Source organism: Triticum aestivum, chromosome 7D, assembly GCF_018294505.1.
Source record: "Triticum aestivum cultivar Chinese Spring chromosome 7D, IWGSC CS RefSeq v2.1, whole genome shotgun sequence".
NCBI classification, from domain to species: Eukaryota; Viridiplantae; Streptophyta; class Magnoliopsida; order Poales; family Poaceae; genus Triticum; species Triticum aestivum.
Genome location: NC_057814.1, coordinates 220562917 through 220587086, shown reverse-complemented (window position 1 = coordinate 220587086; position 24170 = coordinate 220562917).

Below are 24170 nucleotides of genomic sequence, written 5' to 3'. Positions count from 1 at the left end.
GGGTCGCCGCTTCTCCCCGCGCTGCCGGGTGCGGGATCTACAACAGGCGTCGCCGCTGGCGGGAGCCTCATCTTCTTGGCGCTGGGGTCAGCCGACTCCATTTTCCTCGAGGGCGTCGCGTCGCGCTCACGGATTTGAGCAGAGTAACGAATGACGAGCCTAGTTGTAGTGCGAGCGAAGAAGAAGGGGAGCTGGGGGTTTTCTGTAGGAGTGAGGAAGAAGGGGAGCTGGGGTTTTCTGTAGGAGTGAGGTGAGGAATTTGGGGGTACGAGTGGAGCGAGCTGACGTGAGGTGGGTGGGAGCGAGGAGGAAGAAGAGCACCCAGTGTGGATGGGCTTTTGAATTGATTTTACTATTTACTAGTGTGGATGGGCTGTTTTGTCTTGGGCCCAGAGAAACAATTACTACTAGTACAGTGGAGACACTCTACAGCTACCCAGAAAAACAATTACTACTAGTACAGTGGAGACACTCTACCGCTTCTGGCTCCTCCTAGGTCATTGAAACGTCTCCCTCTACTGAATGTCGTTATACTTTTGTTCACCGACATGCGGGCCATGCAGCGCGCGGGCCCAAATGCCATCCACCAAATTAGAAGGCAGTATGCAGGCGGAGAGTCACCCCGGTCGTAGCGCGGCAGTAACGAGCCGTCGTATCACAAAACCCCACCTCCCCGCAGTCTAAGTTTGACGGACGAAGCAACCATCATTTCACTCTTCGCTGAATCCCCTTCTCCCTCGGACTATCCTTCTCCCTCACCGTCTTCAAGAAAGGCAACACTCGCATCTGCCACTGTCCTTTTCTCCGAACGAAGGGAAGGTAAGCGGATCCGTGATGTTGGTATATTTTCGTTCAGAGAAAAAAAGAACTTTTGCAAAGCAGTAACCGATCCTCACTCTCTTTTTTGTTTCATTGTCATTGCGATTGTGTTTTCCTTTCAGTGGTCTCCTAGTATTCGTCAGTTTCATGATGGACCAAGGAGAACCAGGCAAAGATCTGCCGATATTGGAGCAGACGCGGGAGGCTGATCCCCACGAGACAGAGAGCTCCAAGAAGATGGAGGCAACCACCGAGCTGACCCCAGATACGCTCACGGCCACTACTGAGATGGTCAACGCCCCGTTTGAGGTTACAGCCCCCGTGGCACTGCAGGAGCAGTTTTCCCCCTTCGAGGATGTGTCCCCCCCCCCCCGCTGAGCTGCCCAAGGTGATTTCCTTCTTTGCCGATCTCGATTGTGGTTTTTCATCTAAGTATGTGGTGATTTTTTTAGAAAAGGAAGTATGTGGTGATTAATAATGCAAAATTTTATTAGCTTCGATGCCATGCTATACATAGTGGTTTAAATAACTTGTGTTTCTTATACTGAAAAGTAATTCAGAATTTGTTTCTGTTTCAATTAGAGCCCTGATGCAGACAAGGATTGTGTGGTTGTACATGTCACTCGCTATGAGGCGGACGACCTGAATATACGCACTGGGAAAACAGAGTTCTTAGGCTGTTGGATCCTGGAAGCCATTTGCGGTTATACCAATGAAGAGTTGTATTCCAGCCTCACTGTTGTCAGGCGTGTTGTCCAGGGTGTACTGAAGCACAAGAAGTTCAAAGCTACTCCTTCGTTTGTGAGGCATACTGTTCTTGTCAAGCTTACGCAGGAAGATGACGTGGCATGCCTCCACAAACAAGTTTATCAGTGGCAAGGCCACAAGGTTGTCTTCATGAAGGTTCACAGGATTGAGCTGCTGCGGGACGTCCTCGATGATGTTCATGGCAAGGTCCGTCTTGTGTCCAGCCCAAATTAGATCGAGGCATGAAATAGTTGCCCCAGCTAGTGTTTAATAGTAGTTTGGATTGTGTCTAATTATCCGAACCTTGCCTGTTATCGACCCCTCTGGGGCTAGTACTCTGTTTGAATCCGTCTATGGGAACTGCTGCTACTTTTGTGTGCCCGTGAATCATGTGAGAACCATCGTAATTGTTGCCGAAACAGATGCGTCCTCACTAGTTTTTTCATGAATATGGCATGGTAAGACATAAGTTGTCACGGTTTATCATACGAGCAGTGTGTGTTTTGATGAAATAGAGCACTCGTTCGAGAACCGTGCGCCGACGTATACATAAGTACTTGTAAACACTGTTGGTGCTACCCCACTTGTAAGCAGTTGTGCAAAACACGGCACATTGGCTCAGCTCACTTCAACACTAGGCTATCGACCAGCTAACAATCAACAATCTGCTGTCTGACATATAATCAACTATGTATCTTGTTACAGTGGTTCATGCAATTAATTGAGGCCACAATGTAATAAATTCCAAACGTTCACACGCTAGTCCAGCGCTCATGTGGAACACTCACATTAAACTCGTCTTCATAAAAAACTTGAAAAGCATAAGTTAAGCAATTTTATACATCTCAATGATTCATAGAACATAACAAACATATACTAGTTCACAGCAAAAGATAAAGTTGTGAGAAGGTTTACAAATCAGGAAAAAACAAGCAAGGCTTCTCTGAGCAAAGGGCCTCCCGGCAGGCTTAAATTTCCTGGAGTTCACTCTGGTTTTTCTTGTTGCCACCATTCAGGGTTAGGTTCTCTCATTCCAGAATAACCAATTATAATTGTGGTCTCAGCTGGAATGCTGAACTGAACCATGCAGTGTACTGACCAGCTGAAATGCTTGTGCATTCCACTAAATTTAAGCACCGCTATTTGCAGAAATAAGCAGACCACAATGCCTCTTGTCCGCGCACCTGTCCAAAAAACCGCCGTGCAGCCGTGCCAGCTAGTCCTCGGTCCATGGATGAACTGGTAGAAAGTGCATTCCGGACTAGGATGCAGTTGTTTTCGCTCGTCCCTGCACTGCAATCAGGAAGTAAAACGTACGAATCAGCTTCTTTTAGATTGCGTTGGTCATTCTACCTTAGTTACTAGTACCAATGTAGGGATACCTTGAAGACGGGAGGTTAGACGACGGCAACGAGGGATAGCCATCTCATTTTGCGCAGTTGTACTAAAACTGAGGTGTGTGCTTTTGATTGCGCGGATAGAAACGATACGGAGACAGACATCCCTGTTTGCGCAAATACGAAATACGGTTATTTAAACAGTGACAGATATTACTACTTTCCCCCGTTTCCTCTTAGAACCAAGTCCTAGATTCATGCTACAGCTTTCCCACTTTCTTCCCTGTTTGAACCAACGCTTTGAGTCGACTGTATGAACTAGCTTTACTTCTAATAATAGTAGAAGTCTAGGTGGCTTTGGAACAGCGGACGGAAGTAGAAAAGGATCCACACGAAGGGAGCTGGGGCAGTAGAGCAAGGCAGGTTTCGAAGGAATATATACCTGAGGGTCGTCGGCATGTGGCAAAGACGGCGTCGGGAGGCCGCATCTTGGCCACAATACCGCAGGGAGGAAGAAGGGGTCGGAGGCCCTCCCGAGCCGGCGCTCTCTCGGAGAGAACGGCACGGCCGCCGATCGGGACGCGCGGGCAGCCGTTGGTCTCCTCCCTCGCCGCCGACGACAGCGTGAACGATGCACCTACACCCCTGCCCCGGTCGAGGTTGTCCGGCCGGATTTGTGACCAGCCGTGAGCTGAGAGAGAGTGTGGCCGCCTATGTGTTGCTTAGATCTGGAGAGCATGAGAGAGTGAACGAGAGGAACCCTAGTAAAGCAAGCGCTAAGGCTCCTGCTTTTATATATAGTGGAGTGATTTTGTTGTACCAGCTTCAAAAAAATGCGCTCCTACGTGTACCCGCGAGTGGGTGTGAGAGAACTAGTGCGTGCGTGCACCGCTTCTCTTCGTGAGAGTACAATATACTATGCCCAAAGAACGTTCGCCGCAAGAGTAATAGTATAAGTGTGTGACGTGTGAGCTAAAATAAAATGTGTGTGCCGTCTTTTGTTTTTTAGAAGTTCTGAGGGTAGGGTGTGAAGAGCACATATGTGCGTGACGTCTACCTGCAGATAGACGGTGGGTGCGACGTGCGAGTCTGCGAGAGGACTCGGGAGAGTCGTGACTCGTGAGGGTGCGTGTGCGTGAGAGAGAGGGGGCACGTATCAATGCAATGCATGTGTCCGTAAATCATTATCCGACAAACGTTCGCCACAAGCCTTTTCCTGACGAACGCCGTAAGAACCGTTAGATCGGCATCCGACAGTGTCAGTTTTGCCATGTCATTTAACAGAACAGCCACTCCTCCTACACACAAATCTTCCACGTGAGTGTTAGCAACTGCCGTATGCTCCCTCCGTTCCGAAATGCAGTGCATATAGCTTTATTGAAAATTCGAACCTCGCAAACTTTTACCGAGTTTTCGTGTACCAAATTGCACATGTAGAATACCATGTATATATCATTTCATTCATCTTCGAGAGGTAACTATAAAGATGGGTGAGGAGTCTACAAAGAAAGACCATCGTATCACCCGCAGCAATTTCAAGCATCCTTTAGTGTCGAGGAATATCATAGGAACTCTATATGATATGATTTTTATAGGATTTTTTCCTTTAGAGCCAATTGGTTCATAGGAATAGATTCATATACTCCACATTTCAAAGGAAATAAACATGATATCATTTCTATAGCTTTAGAGCCACTTGGTTCATATGAATGGATTCCTATACTCCCTTAATTTCAAAGGAAAATAAACATTAGCGTATATTCAATAGAAAAGTTCCTATGATATGAACCAAATTACATCTCTTTTCTAATCCCTCCTCATAGGAATTGAGATACATGTCATCTCTAGATTCAATAGAAAAGTTCCTATGATGTGAACCAAATGACATCTCTTTTCCAATCCCTACTCATAGGAATTGAGATGCTCCATGTCATCTCTTTCCCTACAACTTCCATGTATACATCTTCTATTCCTAAATAGATAGTACAACCCACTAGTAGCTTTTTTCCAAAACATGCAACTATGGCTCAAGAACTATATAGTGTGCCAATAACTTTGAAAGATGGTCGCTGGATGAAGCTAACCCGACAGTGCAGAGATAGGCAAATCCGAGCACTACTGGCCATTGGATATCATCAACATTCCACCAGATCTGCCACATGTACAATTTAGAAGACTCCATGGTTGAACTTAAGCATAATGCACAAACCTCAAAACACAAGCACTTCTCCTTTGTTCTAGAATCTTCTGTATCAAAATTGATTATTTTTTTCTAAATGAATTGCCATTATTTGTTTTTTACTTTATGATTTACAATGCACAACCCCATGAATCTTAACATTTTTATAAAACTAATTGATTTTGAATGAGATGAACTATAAGAACTAAACGAACATCTACATCATGCATATATGACTCAAAGATTTACATGCTATAGTGTGTATTTATTCGTAATTTGGTTTCAAAATCTCATAGTAGCGAATTTCACGCGGCCCCGGGTATTTCAAAATGCAGGGCCCATGCATCATTGCCTTTCGGTCGAACCTACGTCCACCATTTTTTGTACGTACTATATCTCCACTGGTCCCCGAACCCAAAATGCTGCCTCGTTCCCGTAAAACCAAGCGGCCCACACATATTTAAGGCGTCGACTCGAACCCGTTTACTACGACGTGGCCCCGCACGCCATAGTACTCCTACAAACCCTACCGCTGCACTCATCATCTGTTTTCTTCAAGAGGACGAGGGAGAAGCCGATTTGTAGTGGAGGCGCTTTTAAAAAAAAGGATCTGTACTGGAGACCCCTACCCTAGGATGCCCTAGGTAGCTGCCGCACGCATCATTGTTTTCTCTTTTCTTTATGCTCTTGCGCCCTAGAGTGAAATGATGGTTGCTTCGTCCGTCCAGCTTAATGCGGGAAAGGTGGGGCTTTGTGATTTGACCCCTCATCGCTCATTTCCTACTACTGCGGCGCTACGACCGGGGTGCCTCCAATTCCAACCGCTGCTCCGAACTGTAATTTGGTGCATTGCACGTGGAACAAGACGGTGGATGAGCCACATGTCGGCCAAAGGGGTCCTGTTAAGTGTGTCGCCATTTCATGTGCGGACTGACCCTGCTTGACTTGCTACGCCAACACGACAGGAGCAGCCTACCACTTGGTTTTGTTCCTTGGTGAATCCCGATTATATTGATCTAAAAAGATACGTGCTGAACTACCCTCTCCGTCTCGGTTTTTTTAATTTTTAGGCGTCTTGGTTTATAGGGCCTGCACGTAGTTCTAGGTCATCCATTTGACTAACTAAATATGAGTTACTATGTCAAAAAAAGTATATCATTGGATTCTTAAGCGGATGTAGTTGTATTTAAAAGTCGAGGGCGGGGCTTTTCCTGCGCGGTAGGCGGGGCAGTTCCGCCTAGTCGGTTCGACAGAGACGCGAGAAGACGAGGGAGTAGGCTGCTGCAAACGTAGGGCTGTGTGATTTGACAGCGAGTTACTACTGGACAGGTGGGGCCCCGTGGTTTGACTTGCCATTATCATTTTAACTGCGGCGCTACGACCGGCGTGAGTCTCCCGATTCCTGACCACCTCCATACAGGTGCCTCTCCCAATGCTCCACCATGTAGTAGAGGCTAGCTCTTGCATGAGAGCCCACTTCTGCACTTTTTCCTTGCCACTTGCTCTTGCATGAGGCTATATGTATTTGATCAGACCACATATTGAATTTGTATTTATGTATGTGCCTTACAAGTGTATCTTCTTCTAGGCTAACTGTTTGAAGAACAAAACCAACCGTTCTAAAGTGAAATTCCAACAGACAACAGGATCTCATAGCTATATTGCACACTGCGAGGCTCTTGTAAATAGCTGCTACTTCGTTCTTTTTTTGTGCCATATTATTGTATCTATATTGACTTGTTCCAAATACAGAGGAAAGCCCGTGCGGACCAAAAAGAACCTGAACCGAATGCAGTGCAAATCTTCAAGGATTGCCACACCAGCAAGATGAAGGGCATGAGCACACGAGTTCAAGCCGCTGTTGTAAGTCCTTACTCCTCCTGCCTTGAACTAATTGGTACTGTGATGTGTTCATTTAACTACTTGATTTGCAGCCAATGTCAGTTACTCTGTTCACTTTTATTCACAGTTGTCTTAACGTATCATTTCACCTTACATGGTTTAAAAGAGATGAAGGATATTCTTTTGGTCTTGATCTGTAATCTAGTTGTTATGTTCACGTGCGCACACAATGATAAAATAGCATGTTTGTTTTATATCTGTTTGCCCATGATATGAATGATGTCATACTATGTTCATCCTACTTTAAACCATGTCTCTTTATCCTTAGATGTCAACGAATGTGAGGAAATAGACAATACAGTAGGCATGCTACATGGAAGTATGTTCCGAAAGTGATTTTATTATGTAGTTGGCACTACAATACATGCTAATGTATTAAAGTAGTTCACCAAAATAAGTTATGTATAAATGTTTAACCTACTTTGTTTGTTTTTGTCTCATTAGTAACTTATCTGGTACACTAATCTACAAGTTCAAACTTTCAGGAAGCTATGGAACAAATGATTGAACAACCACAACCACCTGAAGGTGACGAGGCTACTACAGGCACAATGTCACCTCTTGCTGCAGTGCGTCAGTATCTCTCCACTAACAGTGCAAAAAGCACCTTCCTGCGTAATTCTGGGTTGGTTGTCAAGGTAACCTCGTCCAAATCGCCTACTGAACAAAATCTTCCTGCTAGACAGAGTGATATATCTGTGCTCTAGACACAAGTCCAATCCCTAATGGACGTTGTTTCGGAAACAAGAATAGTGGTTGAGAAATGTCGTCAAGATATGAATGGTTTTGAAACCAGACTATCACACATTTGCTTTGTTGTTCAAGAGCAATGGCGGAAAAAGGTGGAGATCGTGCTACTCCATCAGATTCTACAGCCTGAAACATTAGCACTCAGGTCAAATGATATATGCTTCTATACATCTGATGGTGCTTTTATCTGGAAGGACTGTAAACTTTATGCCAACAGGCCTTTTGTTGTATGGTTGGAATTTATTTTGTTGTGATACAACATTTATGATGCTGCCTCAGGCTGCAGTAATTACGACGCTATTTTTGTATAGTGTAGGTTTATCTTAGTAATGTATTCGGCCGAAAGCTTCGTAGGAGCCCAACATGCCAACATTCATCGGGCCCATTCCAATTGGGCTAAAAACGATTACGGGCCGAAATTGGCATGTAGCCCACTAAAAATATCTGGGCCTAAATCAGCATAAGCTTTCATATTTTTCTGGTAGGCCTGTGCCCATAGTGGGCCTTTAACAGGCCTAAACATAATTTGGGCCCTTAGTAAAAATAGGCTGTTTACAGGTGTAAATATCTCGAGCCCATAAAAAACATGGGCCTTTAATAGATCGAAAGTGAGATTGGGCCCTGATTGTGCCAAATAACCCACTGGACTTAGCAGGCCGAAATGGTGGCCCATTTACGATGCAGATCTTTGACAGGCCGAAATTCGTACGGGCCGTAAATGCGCCGACCTAATACACGGGCCTTTAACAGGCGGGAACTTCGGTCGGGCTAGATTATCGTCATTTTTATATGGGCCGTTAATGGGCCCGATATGATGTTGGGCCACATATGGCCCATGGTTTACGTCCGGCGTTAACAGGCCGAAAATGACAACAGGCCGAAAGTGGCCCAAAGCTATAGTGGGCCTCTAAGAGGCCGAATGTCAGACATGGCCAAATATGACCCACATCCTTCACGGTCGTTTATGGGCCGAAAGTTTTGATGGCCTGTAAATGGGCCCAAATGAAGCCGGACCTTTAACACGCCGGAAATACACCGGGCCGTAATTCGGCCCAATTACTTAGCGGACTGTTAACGGGCCAGAAGTGACCATGGGCCGCGTTGATGACAAGTTTAGGATAGGCCGTTGACGGGCTGATTTGATAGAGAATGTTGGGCCTTTAGCTGGGCCGGCCCATTATGGTCTGTAGAATCTTGTGGGCCTTTAGCTGGGCCGGCCCATTGTGGTCCGCAAAATCTTGTGGGCCTTTAGATGGGCCGGCACATTATGGTCTGCAAAGTCGTGTGGGCCTTTAGCTGGGCCGGCCCATTATGGTCCGCTAAATTTTGTGGACCTTTAGCTAGGCCGGCCCATTATGGTCCGCTAAATCTTATGGGCCTTCGGTTGGGCCGGCCCATTTAAACTTTGTGGGCCACTTTTGGGCCGGTCCACGTGTCAACATATCATAGGCCCATCTCTACCGTTGGACGAGTGACACCTGTGCCAACGCGGAGCTGACGCGTGGATCCATCAGCCAATGAGAATTTTACACGTGGAAAATCGGCATTGGTCGTGGCTGTTAACGGGTTATCAGATCCAAAATCCGACCCGATAGCTTAACGGCGTTCCGTTACGGTGGATGCCATGTGTCGGTCACCCTTGACGAAAGCACTTCTGTGACGCGCAATTTATCGTCATGGAAGTGGACACTTCCGTGATGATAATTTTGGCAATGTCATGGAACACTTCTACGACAGCATAGGTATGACTATCTTGATTCTGTCATAAATTTGTCATGGATGTACATGCATGAAAGAAAATGCGACCTACTGTGACAAACACGTATCATCACGGAAGTGTATTTTTTTGTAGTGCTTCATGTGCTTTCGGTGCAAATTTAGCATTGTGATGAGGGTCTCTAATCCAACATTTAGCACCGAAGACTTTGAAATAACTCACATTGGGTTTCTTGTCAGTGAGGAGTTCATAGGTGGTGTTCTTGAAGAATTTGTGAAGATATACCCTGTTGATGATATGGCACGCAGTATAAATTGCCTCAATCCAGAAGTGACGAGGTGTCTTGTACTCATCAAGCATAGTGCGAGCCATCTCAACAAGAGTTCTGTTCTTGCGCTCCACGACGCCATTTTGCTGAGGAGTGTATGGAGCAGATAACTCATGAGTAATACCAAGTTCATCAAGATAGTCATCAAGACCAGAATTCTTGAACTCAGTTCCATTGTCACTTCTGATGTGCTTGATCTTCACACCAAAGTTGGTTCAAGCCCTCGAGGAAAATCGTTTGAAGACTTCCTGCACTTCATGTTTGTAAGTGACAATATGTACCCATGTGTTACGAGAGTAATCATCAACAATAACAAAGCCATAGAGAGATGCATCATTTGTGACTGCTGAGTAATGGTCAGGACCGAAGAGATCCATATGAAGCAATTCAAATGGGCGAGTAGTGGTCATGATAGTCTTCGCTGGATGCTTAGCCTTGGTCATCTTTCCAGCTTCACAAGCTCCACACAAGTGATCCTTGAGGAATTTGATATTCTCAATGCCAATGACATGCTTCTTCTTCGCAAGTGTGTGCAAATTCCTCATGCCTGCATGACCAAGTCGTCGATGTCATAGCCAGCCTTCTGAAGCTTTTGCAAGTAGGCACACGGCTGGTTGCGGTCCTGTAGAGAAATCAACAATATACAAGTCTGAAAGTGCGTTATATCGACTAGAGGGGGGTGAATAGGCGATTTTTATGAATTCTTCACTGAGGAATTTGTGGGTGAGGAAATTCCTTAGCGAAGAACTACTTGCAGCGGAATAAGTACTCAAAAGTATGCATAGCAGAGCACAAGCATAGTCATCATGATGAAATGAAAACAAGCACAGAGTACAGAAAGCGTAAGCACAGGATAACACAGGATGAAGACAAACAGACTAAAGAAATTGAACTGAGGAAATTGAGAAAGTCTTCAGTCAAAGTCTTCAAACACAGATATGAACAAGTGCACAACACAGTTATGAGGAAATGAAAGAGTTGAGGAAATAGAACCAGAAAGCTTGGTGAAGACAATGATTTGGTAGACCAGTTCCAACTGCTGTCTCAGTTGTACGTCTTCAAGTGACTTCCAAACCTTCACAAACTCGGTCACTCGGCGATCCACAATTTCCTCTTGGATGCTCTAGACCATGACGCCTAACCGTCTGGAAGAAGCACAGTCTTCAAAGGTCACAAGCGTCGGATCCACGCAGGATCAATCTCTTCAGTGATGCTCAATCACTTTGGGTTTGTAGGTGTTTGGGTTTGGGGTTTTTACTCACTTGATGATTTTCGCTCAAAGTCCTCGGAGGATGGGAAGCTCTCAAATGACAAGTGTCAGATTCTCTCGAAGCAGCCAACCAGCTAGTGGTTGTAGGGGGCGGCTATTTATAGCTTAGGGAGCAGCCCGGCATGATAAGACATAAATGCCCTTCAATGATATGACCGTTAGGTGGATAAGATATTTTGGGACAGCTGGCGCATAGCACAGCAACGGTTGGAAATTTTGAGGCTGAGATTCCTCAGGGCTATCATGTTCCTCACTATGTAGGCAATCCGCACTGGCGAATTCCTAACTCCTCAGTCAGAACAAATTCCTCAGAGACCAGAAGAACTACGTCTCTGTCACTGAAGAATATGACTGAACTGTATGAGATTTCCAATGGCTTCACTCGAAGGGATTGGTAGGTGTAGGATTTTGAGTTGAGCATCACATGCAAATTTTGCCTTAGTATTTCCTAGACCCCCTTTAACAGTACGGTGTTTCCTATGACTCAAGAAAGAGAAAATGAAACTACGAAAACAAAAGCCTTCACGCTTCATGTTCCTCAAATGAATACCAAGTCTTCAAGGTCACACCAATTTCTTCACTTTCGAAGTCTTCAGAAAGTCTTCAGAAATCCAAAGTCTTTAGTCGAAGAACTTCATTTTTTGGGGTCGACTTTCTCTATAAATATCAAACTCCTCATAGACCTATAGACCTGTGTACACTCACAAACGCATTAGTCCCTTAACCTATAAGTCTTCAATACACCTAAATCACTAAGGGGCACTAGATGCACTTACAATCTCCCCCTTTTGGGTGATTGATGACAGTATAGGTTAAGTTTTCAACGGGGATAAACATATGAAGGGTAAATACTGATATTGAGGAATTTGATTGCAAGATATAGAAGAACTCCCCCTGAAGATGTGCATAGTGAGGAATTTTCTTTTGAAGCAATGCACACTTGAAGAATTGAATCATGGATATCTCCCCCTATATCTTGTAATTCATACACGCATTTGACATAGTATATGAAGAATTTGAAATGCATGATGAAATATGCGACTGATGTAATTCAGCATGCGTGCAATAACATTAACGAGGAATAAGCATGCAGAAGAAACATCAAAAGTGTCAGACCACCATAGAGTTTAAGTTTACAACTCAATCCAACAAAGTCATCAGAAGAACGAGAGTTGTAACTTTTAAAAAAACGCCAATAAGATAGACCCGCTTGAAGACTAACTCAAATTTCTCCCCCTTTGTCATCAAATGACCTAAAGGGTCGAAAATGAGGACTAACGCCCCTGAAGAATATCAAGGTGATGAAGGAGCGTCAGCGTTGTTGGGGTCGTTTGTTGGAGTAGGGCCTGCCGCAGTGTCGTCCAAGTCTTCATGTTCATCAGTGTCACGTGATGAAGAATAGGAGCTGGCCACCAAGGAAGGAACCTTAACCTTCTTGTACTTCTTGGGAGCAGGAGCAGCCCAGTCAAGATCTTCCTTGAGACCCATTTTCTTTAGATCTTCTTCACTATAGACTTGAGACAGAACAGCCCAGGTGCGGTTGAGGGTTTCATGAAGGTAGTAGTGGTTTTTCTTCACTGCATTATGGGTAGCATTCATGTTGTGAAGAATTGAACCAAACTGACGCTTGACCCATTTATGATTGCGATCAACCTTCTGGTGAAGACTGAGGAGAAGCGCGCGGTCAGTCATCACCCTGGGTGTTGTGCCTTGAGGATTTTGCTTGGGTGCGTTGGCGGCAGAGTCATGGGTGGCAGAGTCATCATTGGTGGAGTAGGATGCAGCCTTGCGAAATTGTCCATCCAATGGACGGATGCCTTCATCAATTACAGCAGTAGCCTTGCCCTTTTCATCCGCTGAGGAAAATGTCCGTTTGAGGACTTCGATCGGGGGCAAGTAGCTGCAATGGTTCAGTGTATCAGCTTTATAGTTGAGTGAAGACCTTGTCCTGATGAATCTCATAATCCAAGGTGCATAAGGCTTCAACTCAAATGGTGACATGGCGACATTGGCCAGAGTCCTCATGAAGAAATCATGGAAGTTGACGGGAACGCCATGAATGATATTGAAAAGCAGATTCTTGATGATGCCAACGACTTCTTCTTCATTCGAGTCATGGCCCTTGATTGGACTCAATGTCTTCGTCAAAATGCGATAGACAGTCCGAGGCACATTGTCAGGTGGTAGGTGCGACATATGCCAACGGGTGGCTTATCATTGTGGGAGCCAGTAAGATGTCGCCGGTGCCTGGAAACGGGATGAGGCGAAGACATGCACGCCGGCGAATCTTACCCAGGTTCGGGGCTCTCCGTGGAGATAACACCCCTAGTCCTGCTCTGCGGGGTCTCCGCATGATCACTAGATCAATACAAGTAGCTACAAGTGCTCCTTGAGCTGTCTGGCTAGAGGAAGAAGAAGGGCAAGGCTAGCTCTCCTTTCTCTCTATGTGGTGTGTGAACTCTATGAGATCAACCCTTTGCATGGGTGTCCCGGGGGGTTTATATAGGCCTACCCCCAGGGGTACAATGGTAATCCGGCTGGGCGCGGGTCCCAGCCGTCAGTGTCTATGCTCGCCGGCTTCTCCGCCGGTCATTGGGGCCCGCCGACTGGTGGGTCCCGCCGGCTGCCGGCTTCTTGGCCGGCACGCCGGCCCCACCGCTTGGGGGCTTTGTCGGCGGCTGGTTACTGTTGCCTCGCCTCTGATGACGAGGGCTTTGTCGAGGTAAGCGTGGCTACAGTGTCGCCGCCTTGCGAGCTCTCACTGTAGCCTTACCTCGTCTTGTCTCCTTAATGGGGCGCATGCTTCGAGGGAGGGAGGTAGCCGGCTATTGGGAGCCGCCCACATCCCTGGCCGACTAGAGGAGGCCGGGCCGTCCTCAGATGTCTCTCCGGCAAAGGGGCCCGCCGCCCACGGGCCGTACTGGCACCTGTCGTGGGTGACATCGAGGCCAACATGGCTACAGTGCCGCGCCGGACGGGGGATGGCTGGCCCGTACGGCGCCCTGTGGCCATACCTGTTCCGGGATTCGGGGGTAGTGGGCTGTACTGCGGCCACGCCCCATCTTATCACCGTTATGTGGGTACAGTCTTTGTGGGTGCAGTCTTGGCCGGCTTCTGGGAGCCGACTTTCTTCATGGCCGGCTCCTGGGAGTCGGTCCTCTTGGGGCCGGCTCCCTGGAGTCGGCTATCTCGTATCTTTCTTGGGGGAGGTTTCTGAGACTGGGTCGCCTTCTGGGAGTCGGCCCTGGGGATAGCCGGCCGGGGGAAGGCGGCCCTATGCTTTGTATGCTTGAAGGCTTGAATGGCCTGGTAATTTTTCGAAGAGCCAGGGGGAGTCGGTTAGGCTACCCGTGGCCATTTACTCCGACAGTAGTCCCTGAAGTTGGTTGGGCTTCGAGGCTGAGTGGAGGTTGAGAAGCTCGGTCAGCTTCTTATCTTGACGAGCCAGCAGCTAGGAGCCGGCTTCGGTTGGGCGCGCCGTCTTGGCGAAATTTTTAAAGTCGGAAGGCGGGAGTCTGTTGGCGCGTGCGCCGGGCTGCGGGCCGGCCGCTCGCCGCCTGCGAACCACGTGGCGTCCCCTGGCTGAAGAGAGCCTGCCAACCCACGCGCGCGACAAGACGTCGCCGCAGGCCAAGGGCCCACCACTCCTACGCCTAGGCCCAGGCGCGGATTCTTTGCGGCCCAAAGCCGTCCGCACGTCTTCCGGCGGCGGTTTCCGCACGCCGTTAGGGCGCAATAATCGCGGGACGTGGGGGAGTGGGCGCAGTTAATCCCACGTTCCTCCCCACGCCTCGCCTCCTCGGCTTCGCCGCACGAGGCTATAAGTAGGGGGAGGAGGGGGAAGCGGCAGACGCTCGCACGCTCCTCTCCTCTCCGCCATCTTCTTCCTCCTGCTTTCCCTTGCAGCAGCGCCTCGCCGCCGCGCCGTCCCACCATTCTTCACTCCGCCCCGCAGCTCTGCCGCCGCAGGGCCGTGCTTTCTCCGCCGCCGCACTCTTCCTCGCTAGCTTCTCGCCACCATGCAGTACGGCGGGGACTGGGACGGCTCCAACGTCCACATGGACCACATCGAGTTCCTCCGCAAGACGCGGCGGTTGCCCGGCGCGGACCAGGTGCGGGTCCGTCTCGCGCCTGCGAGGGAGATCACGCCGGAGCCGGAGGAAGGCGAGCGGGTAGTCTTCCGCTCGCATTTCCTGCGCGGCATCGGCTTGCCGGCGAGCGCTTTCTTCCGCTCCTTCCTCGACTTCTATCAACTCCAGCCGCACCACCTCACTCCAAACACGGTGGTGCTGCTGTCCGCCTTCGTCACCTTGTGCGAAGGCTTCCTTGGCGTTCTCCCCACCCTCGAGCTCTGGGGGGAGTTCTTCCAATCTAAGCTGGGCACCCGCATGCAGGGCGTGCCGGCCCAGAGCGGCGCCTTCATCGCGATGCGGAGGCCGGCGGCCGACAACCCCTTCCCCGTCATCACGTTAATCCAGTCGGTGAAGCGCTGGCAGAAGTCCTATTTCTACGTGAAGAACGTCGCCCCGCAAGGCGACTACGTCAACTTGCCGGCTTACGTAGCCGGCCCGCCGGCTGGGAGGCGGCCCCACTGGTCCTATCGGGCCGCGTCGCTGACGCCGGCTGGAGCCGCGGCCGTCGCCCGACTGCGGGTGATGATCCCGTCGGAGGGCCTGACTGGGCCCGACTTGCTGGCCGCCTTCGTCGTGCGCCGGGTGCTTCCGCTTCAGAGCCGCCCTCACCTGATCTGTCAGATGAGCGGCCAGCTCGATCCGAGCCGGATGTGCACCAAGGACATGCCGCATGACGAGGTGGCCCACATGGTGAACAACCTTGCGAACTGCAAGCTCTCCGCAGAGTGGCGGTTTGGCAAGGAGCCATATTCCCGTGCGCATCCTCCACTCATGGTATGTTTTCTCTTTCCTTTTCTTTCCTTGGTTTTGTTGCCGAATTCCTTTTGGCCGTCTTTGACCAGTCGGGGTGCCTTGACAGAGCTCTCTCCTTCGACCTGCAGCCGGGTCGGAGACGGAGCGCCGATTCCTCCCCGACCGGGCGGAACATGACCTGGAGGACTACGACTTGGGGGCGGCGGGCATGGAGGACAACACCGAGACGGGTGGCGGCGAAGCTGGCGGCAAAGCAGGCGGCTCCGGTCTTGGAGTCAGCTTCGACGACTGGCCGGATGACGACGAGGCGGAAGTCGTCCCCCGCCGCCAGCCGGCGTCTGGCCACGGCGCGGGTTCCTCCGCCGCGCCGCCTGCTCGGGGCGGCGGGCAGAAGCGTCGTGCCGCGTCGGGCTTGTTCGGCAGTCGGCCGAAGAAGCCCAAGGGCGGGGCGGCGGCGACCAGGCGGGATGAGGCGGCCGCGAAGGCGGCCCGCTTCCGCAAGGTGGTGAAGCAGCCGCAGACGGTGTCGGCGTAAGTGTATACTCCTTTGTGCATTCTTTCTTCTTTTCTTTGGTAGTTTCTGAATCCTTGTCCTTTCTCAAAAAATCAGGGCTCCGCTGTCGCTCGAGCGGGTTGCTGCCGCCTCCGTCGTTGGATCGCCGGGAGGATCCGGGAGCACCCGCCGCGTGGACCCCCGCGCCGAGCTTCAGGCGGCGACGGAGCGAAACGCGCGGGAGGCGCGGGAGGAGCGGGAGGCGGAGGAGTTGAGGGCGGCTGCCGCCAAGGCGGCACAGGAGGAGGAGGCGGCGAAGGCGCGCGCCGACGCAGCGGCCAAGGCCCAAGCGGAGGCTGCGGCCGCGGCGATGGCGGAGGGGGCCTTGCTCGTCACCCCTCTGTGCGTCGCGGCGCCTGAGGCCCCAGAGCCCCCGCCAGAGGAAGCCGGCGGCGACCAGCCGGGATTGGAGAGGGAGGACGACGTCGTCGTCCTGGAGAGGGAGGCGGCACCGGCCCCGCCGACTGGGGCGACCCAAGGCGGCCGGCCTAACTTGCCGCCTGCGCAATCGGCCGGGGGCGAGCCGGCCGCAAGGACGGATCTGGTGGTCCAGTCGCCCTTGCGCCAGCGCACGGGGAAGGCCGCATCGGAGCCGCAGAAGGCCGCGGGCTCCAGCTCGTCGGCCCAGGACATGGAGGCGGCCAGCGCCAGCTCGGGGTGGACGCCGGGTGGAGGGACGGCTGTGGTGAACGTGGCAGCGCAGGACGTCCGGAACCGGCTTCAGCCCAGGCTGCGGCGCTGAGGAAATATAATGACGAGTTCCTTGCGACGCGGGCGGCCATTCGGGTTAGTCTTCTTATTTTTGCTTTTTTGATCTTGGTTTCTTCCGTGGGGGCGCGTCAGCGCACCCACTGGGTGTAGTCCCCGAGTTCCGAGTCGGCTGCTGAGCAGGCGGCTTGGAACTTCTTAGCGGGCCTTATTTTGCTATTCTTGTTCTCATTCGCTCCTCTGCCTGACTTGCAGGACTACCACAACCTCCGCGCGGCTGCCTTCAACTCCCAGGCTCGGGAGCTGACCCAGAAGACTGCTGACCTATCTGAGAGCCGGGGTAAGTGCTTCGTCTTTTATCTCACGTGGGGGCGCGTCAGCGCACCCACTGGGTGTAGTCCCCGAGATTCGGGCCGACTGCTGAGCAGTCGGGTCGGATCTTCCTTGACGACTTCTTCCTTATTGCTTCTTTCTTTTCTGCCATCCCTGCAGCGGCCAACGCCAGTCTGAGGGAACAGCTGGGCGGGGCTCAGGCCGCCCTCCGCGCTAAGGAGGCCGAGTTTGCCGCCTTGGCACAGGAGCGTGACCGCCTGGCCAAGAGGTTGGCCGACCAGGAGAAGAGCCACAAGGCGGCCCTGAAGGCGGTGCAGGACAGCGAGGCCGCCCTCCAAGCCGAGTATGAGACAGAGGCGGCCAGCTGGGCCGAAGCGAAGCAGACGCTGATCAACGGCTATGGCCAGATCGAAGACTTGGTTGACGGTAGGCCGCCTTCCTCTTCGTCCTTGCTTGCCGCTTGCCGTTTTAGCTCATTTTCTGACTTGGTATTTTTCTCTTCTTTCTCTTTCTTCTTTGCGCAGAGTACTTCCCTGGCTACTCTACCGCCGCCAACCAGGTCGTCGAGGCCCACCGCGAGGCACGGAGGCAGGTTGGCGCCGAGATCGCGCCAAACGCTCGCCGGTCGCTGGAGGAGCAGCTCTTGGCGATTCAAGCCCGCCTTCAGCCGGCTCACCGCATGCTCCGCCGGCTTCAGCGTGTTGGGGCGCAGGTGTTAGCCGCCCTCTGGCCTGGTGAGGTGATTCCCCGCACCCCCAGTCGGACTGCCGACTGGCTGGAGGTGGCGGTCGGCCGCTTCGAGGCCTGGAAGGCTTCGGCGGCTCGGTCCGGCGCCAGGCGGGCGCTGGAGTTCGCCAAGGCCTGGTATCCTGAGCTGAGTCTGGACCAGCTGGCCACCTGGCGGCAGGAGGCCGACACGGAGCTGGAGCCGGCGCGGCCGGCTATCATCCAGCGGGCTTCGGCGATCGCCGACTACACCGACACCAGCGTCTTCGCTCCTGAGGTGGACGACAACGGTGTTGCCCAGCCGGAGGAGTGGTTCGGGCTGAACCCGGCAGACGGCGAGGACTCGGCGGAGGAGATCGACTCCAGCGACGAGGGCGAGGAGGAGGAGGAGGGTGAAGACGCCGGGCCAGATGGTGGAGCGGCCGGTCAGCCTCAGCTTGACCGTGCCTCCAGCAACAAGGCACGCGCGGGTGCACCGCCTGCAGCCGGCGATGATCAAGCCGAGACCCGCCAGCCGGCCACTCCTCCAGCCGGTGGCGCCGTCTCCACCGACCAACCCGGCTCCCACACTGCGCCCTTAGTCTAGTCTGCTGCCTCTATTTTCCTGTTTTACCACTCTTGGAACAGTATTTTGTTAAGTTTGCACAATTCCACCCACTGGGTGTATTCGAACTATATTGACTGCCGGCCGGTTTGGGGCCTTATGTGTAAATATAATTATGCATGCGTTTGGCTTTCCCTTGTTCTTTGCTTTTCATCCTTCTGCTGTTTCCTTTGCCGCCTCCCCAGTCGGACAGTTGCTCTGCAATCTGTGGCTGGAGAAGTGCTTGGCCAGTTGGGAGGGCAAGTACTCTAGCTTTGTTGGATTTTAGCGAAGTGACTGGGAGGCCGGCCAGCCGGCTGTTTTGACAGCCGGTAGGCGTGGTTGGAGGCCGTCTTTGTGTTATATAAGTTCGTTAGTCCTTAGCCGTTTTTCGTGTGGGCATCCTTTCTGCCTTTGGCTCTTGCCAGTCGGACAGTCGGTTCTTCGAGCTGCGACTTTCAACAAGAGAGGGCTCGGGTGCCGGCACACTACTTGTCTGACTTCAGGTAGAACTTTTAATATAACTTAAGGCGGCCAGTCCCCGGGCCGACTAGTCGAACCCGGTGCCAGGTAGAAAATCAAATGTAATAATACATTCATGAATATGACACTCGTCATTCATAGATAAAGGGGGGCAGTCCCCGAGTGCTCCTCGGGGGGGCCGTTGTTTCGTACTTAATACAAAAAGGTAGCATGATACATACTGCTTTCAACTGTAAAATCTTCTCAGGAGGTTCGCGTTCCATGGTCGCTCCGACTCCTTGCCGGAATCATCCCTCTTGCGTGCTCTTGGTTTTTGTGCGTCGATCAGGTAGTAGGAGTCGTTGCCTAGTGCTTTGCTGATGACGAAAGGGCCTTCCCAAGGGGCCGAGAGCTTGTGCTGGCCGGCTGTTCGCTGGATCAGCCGAAGCACAAGGTCGCCCTCTTGGAAAGATCTTGGCTTGACCTTTCGGTTGTGGTAACGGCGCAAACCCTGCTGGTAGATGGCGGACCGGCTGAGTGCTAACAGCCGGCCTTCTTCCAGCAGGTCGACGCCGTCTTCTCGCGCTTCCTTGGCCTCCGCCTCCGTGTACATGGTGACCCGAGGCGAGTCGAACTCGATGTCAGTTGGGATGACAGCCTCGGCACCATATACAAGGAAGAACGGAGTGAAGCCGGTTGACTTGTTTGGGGTAGTACGCAGACTCCAGAGGACAGCCGGCAGCTCATCGAGCCAGCAGCCGGCCGATCGCTCCAGTGGTACGACCAGTCGGGGCTTGATGCCGGAGAGGATGAGTCCATTTGCTCGCTCGACCTGGCCGTTTGACTGCGGGTGGGCAACGGACGCTAAGTCCAGTCGGATGCCCTGCGTCGCGCAGAAACGTGCCAGTGCTCCTTTGGCAAAGTTTGTGCCGTTGTCGGTGATGATGCTGTGCGGCACGCCATACCGAGTAGTGATGTCGGCAATGAATGTCACGGCAGTCGGCCCATTCAGCTTCTTGATCGGCTTCGCTTCGATCCACTTGGTAAATTTGTCCACGGCGACAAGCAGATGTGTCAAGCCGCCGCGGGCTGTCTTGAATGGGCCCACCATGTCCAGCCCCCAGACGGCAAAGGGCCAGGTGAGGGGGATGGTCTTGAGTGCAGAAGCCGGCAGGTGTTGCTTGGAGCTGAAGACTTGGCATCCTTTGCAGTTTTTGACTATCTCTTTGGCATCTTCCAAAGCAGTCGGCCAAAAGAAACCATGGCGGAAGGCTTTGGCCACAAGTGATCTTGAGGCTGCGTGGTGGCCGCATTCGCCCTGGTGGATATCCTTGAGGATTGCCACACCTTTCTCTGGCTCGACGCAGCGCTGGAAGACCCCAGTGACGCTGCGCTTGACAAGTTCTCTGTTTATTATTGCATATGCTCCGGCTCGACGTTGCACTAGTCTTGTCGAGATCTCATCAACCGGCGGCTCTCCGTTGACTAGGAAGTTGAGGATGGGCTGGGCCCATGATGGAGCTGTGACTTCTTCTACTGCCAGTACGGCCACTGTGACTCGGGTGGGTGGGTTGGGTGGCGGGGAACTGGAGTCGGCCACCGCTTCTTGTGTCGCTGCAGTCCCCGGGCCGACTGCTACAGTCCCCGGGCCGACTGCTACAGTCCCTGGGCCGACTGCTACAGTCCCCGGGCCGGGTTCTGAAGTCTCCGAGCTGGGTGCGACTACGGCAGTCCCCGGGCCGGTTGTCGAAGTCCCCGAGCCGCCTGCTGGGTTCCTCCAGTCGGATCCGGCTGCATCGGGGGCAGGCGGTACAAAGATAGAGTCTGACTCTGGAGACGGCTTGATAGACGGTTTGAGGAGGCGCTGGAGAGAGACACCGGTTGGTATAGCCTGTCGGGTGGAGCCGATCCGTGCCAGGGCATCTGCTTGGTCGTTGTCGGCCCGTGGCACGTGAAGGAACTCGCACCCTTCGAAGTACCCACTGATGTGCTGGACGAGGAATCGATAGCTCGCCATGTTTGCATCATTGGCGTCCCAGTCGCCAGATGACTGCTGGACCACCAACTCTGAGTCGCCATAACACAGGATCCGGCGTATGCCGAGCTCTTTGGCTAGCCGGAGCCCGTGTATGAGCGCCTCGTACTCGGCCACGTTGTTGGAGGCGGCGAAGTGGATTTGCAGCGTGTATCTGAGCTTGTCGCCTTTAGGAGAGGTGAGGACGATGCCGGCTCCCAAGCCGGTGCGCATCTTGGACCCGTCGAAGTGCATCCGCCAATGAGTAGAGTCGGGAGCCGGCGGTAGATACTGGGTCTCGGCCCAGTCGACGAGGAAGTCGGCCAATGCTTGGGACTTGATGGCGGTTGTGTAAGGCGCCAGCGCAATGGCCCATTTAGCCACCCGGCCGGATGCGTCCCGGCTGCCTATGATCTCGGCAAGTGGGGCGGTGCATACGACCGTGATGGGATGCTCTTGAAAGTAGGGCTTCAGCTTCTTGGCGGCGAAGTACACTCCATAGCACATCTTCTGGTAGTGTGGGTAGTTTTGCTTTGAGCTGGATAGTACTTCGCTTAGATAGTATACCGGCCTCTGGACTAGCTGGGCTCGTCCTTCTTCTGGGCGCTGTACCACGATGACTGTACCGACCACTCGGCTAGTTGCGGCAATGTAGAGGAGCATGGGCTCCTTCTCAGTCGGCGCCGCCAGGACAGGTGGAGTGGTCAGCATCTTCTTCAACTCATGGAAGGCTTGGTCTGCTTGGTCATTCCACTCGAAATGAGTGGATTTCTTCATGAGTCGGTACAGGGGGAGAGCCTTCTCTCCTAGCCGGCTGATAAAGCGGTTTAGGGAGGCCAGGCACCCGGTGAACTTCTGAACGTCTCGCAACTTGGTGGGAATCTCCATTCTCTCAATGGCCTTGATCTTCACAGGGTTGCACTCAATGCCGCGTTCGGAGACCAGAAAGCCTAGAAGCTGGCCGGCTGGTACTCCGAACACGCATTTCTCGGGGTTGAGCTTGATCTGGAATCGGCGCAAGTTGGCAAATGTTTCTTTGAGGTCCTCCAGCAGGGTGCCGCGCTTCTCTGTCTTCACCACAATATCGTCTACGTAGACGTGGGCATTTCTGCCGAGTTGCTTGAGGAGGCATTTCTGCATGCAACGCTGAAAAGTGGCACCGGCATTCCTCAAGCCGAATGTCATAGTCAGGTAACAGAAAGCTCCGAATGGTGTGATGAAGGCGGTCTTCAGGCGGTCTGCTGGGTCCAACTTAATCTGGTGGTATCCTGAGTAGGCATCCAAGAAACTCAACAGCTCGCATCCGGCTGTGGAGTCTATCACTTGATCAATCCGTGGCAAAGCAAACGGATCTTTGGGGCAGGCCTTGTTGAGGCTAGTGTAGTCTATACACATACGCCATTTGTTGTTCTTCTTCAACACCAAGACTGGGTTGGCAAGCCACTCTGGGAAAAACACTTCCATAATAAAGCCGGCGGCAAGGAGCCGGGCTATCTCTTCTCCTACGATTCTTCTCTTCTCTTCTGACAGTCGGCGGAGAGGCTGCTTGACCGGCTTCGCGTCGGCTCGGACGTGTAACTTGTGCTCGGCGAAATCCTTCGGAACACCCGGCATGTCCTTTGGGGACCATGCAAAGATGTCTCGATTCTCACGGAGGAAGTCGACGAGCTCGCCTTCCTATTTACTGTCCAGGTTTGCACCAATGACTGCAAACCTCTCCGGGTTCTCCGGGTCCAGAGGTATCTTCTTCGTCTCCTTGGCCGGCTGGAAGGAGCCCTGCGCATCATTCTCCTTGGGGTTGGGGGACAAGGCCGGCTGCTTGCCGGCCATGGCCACAACTCGATCCAGCATCTTCTTCTCTTCTGCCACTACGAGGGACTCGGCCAGTCGGCTGCTGGCTGCAGCGCACTCGATGGACTTCTTGTAGTCGCCGGCCACAGTGATGATCCCCTTCGAGCTCGGCATCTTCATCTTCAGGTAGGCGTAGTGGGGCACAGCCATGAACTTGGCCAGAGCAGGTCGGCCAAGCAAGGCGTGGTAAGGGCTTTCCAGATCCACTACCTCGAACCAGATTGCTTCTCGGCGAAAGTGATCCTTGTCTCCGAAGAGAACATCCATCTTGATCTTGCCGATCGGGGAACAGGACAGGCCGGGTACGATGCCATGGAAAACGGTCCGGCTTGGCATGAGCTGCTTCGCCTTGAGGTTCAACTTCTCCATGGTGTCGCGGTACAGTATGTTGATACTGCTTCCGCCATCAATCAGAACGCGGGAGAATCGGGCAGCCCGCCTCTCCGTTGCGAGGGTGACATCCAACACCAATGCGTAGGAGCCAGGGGACGGCATCACCTCTGGGTGATCGGCCCGGCTCCAGTTGATAGGCCTTTCGGACCAATGCATGAACTCGGGGTTGCTGGAGGCGACTGCGTTGACCTCTTGGTGCTGTCGGCGCCGGCTGCGCTTGTCTTCAACCTGGCTCGTGAAGACGACGTAGGCGGCGTGCTCATCAGGGAACTCATCTTGAATGGCTCCGACTGCTGGTCGAGCAGCCGGCTGCTGGGGGGCTGGAGGCGGCGGGCCGGGAGGCGGAGGCGGCACCAGCCCCTCGCCCTTGGAGATCCGTGTGAGCCAGTGGCACTTTCGGGTCGTGTGGTTGGACGGCTTCGCGCCGCTGTGGAACTTGCAGGGGGCATCGAGAGTCTGCTCGTAGGAGAAGGCCGGCTGCCAAGCCGGCCTGCCGCCCTTCTTCTTGGGAGCGGGCCGTTCTTCGGGCTGCTCATCTTCGACTGTGGCCACCTGCCGACTGGTGGAAGGCGGCATTGGGGCCTTGCGCTTGTGGTCGTTTTGGTAGGGGCG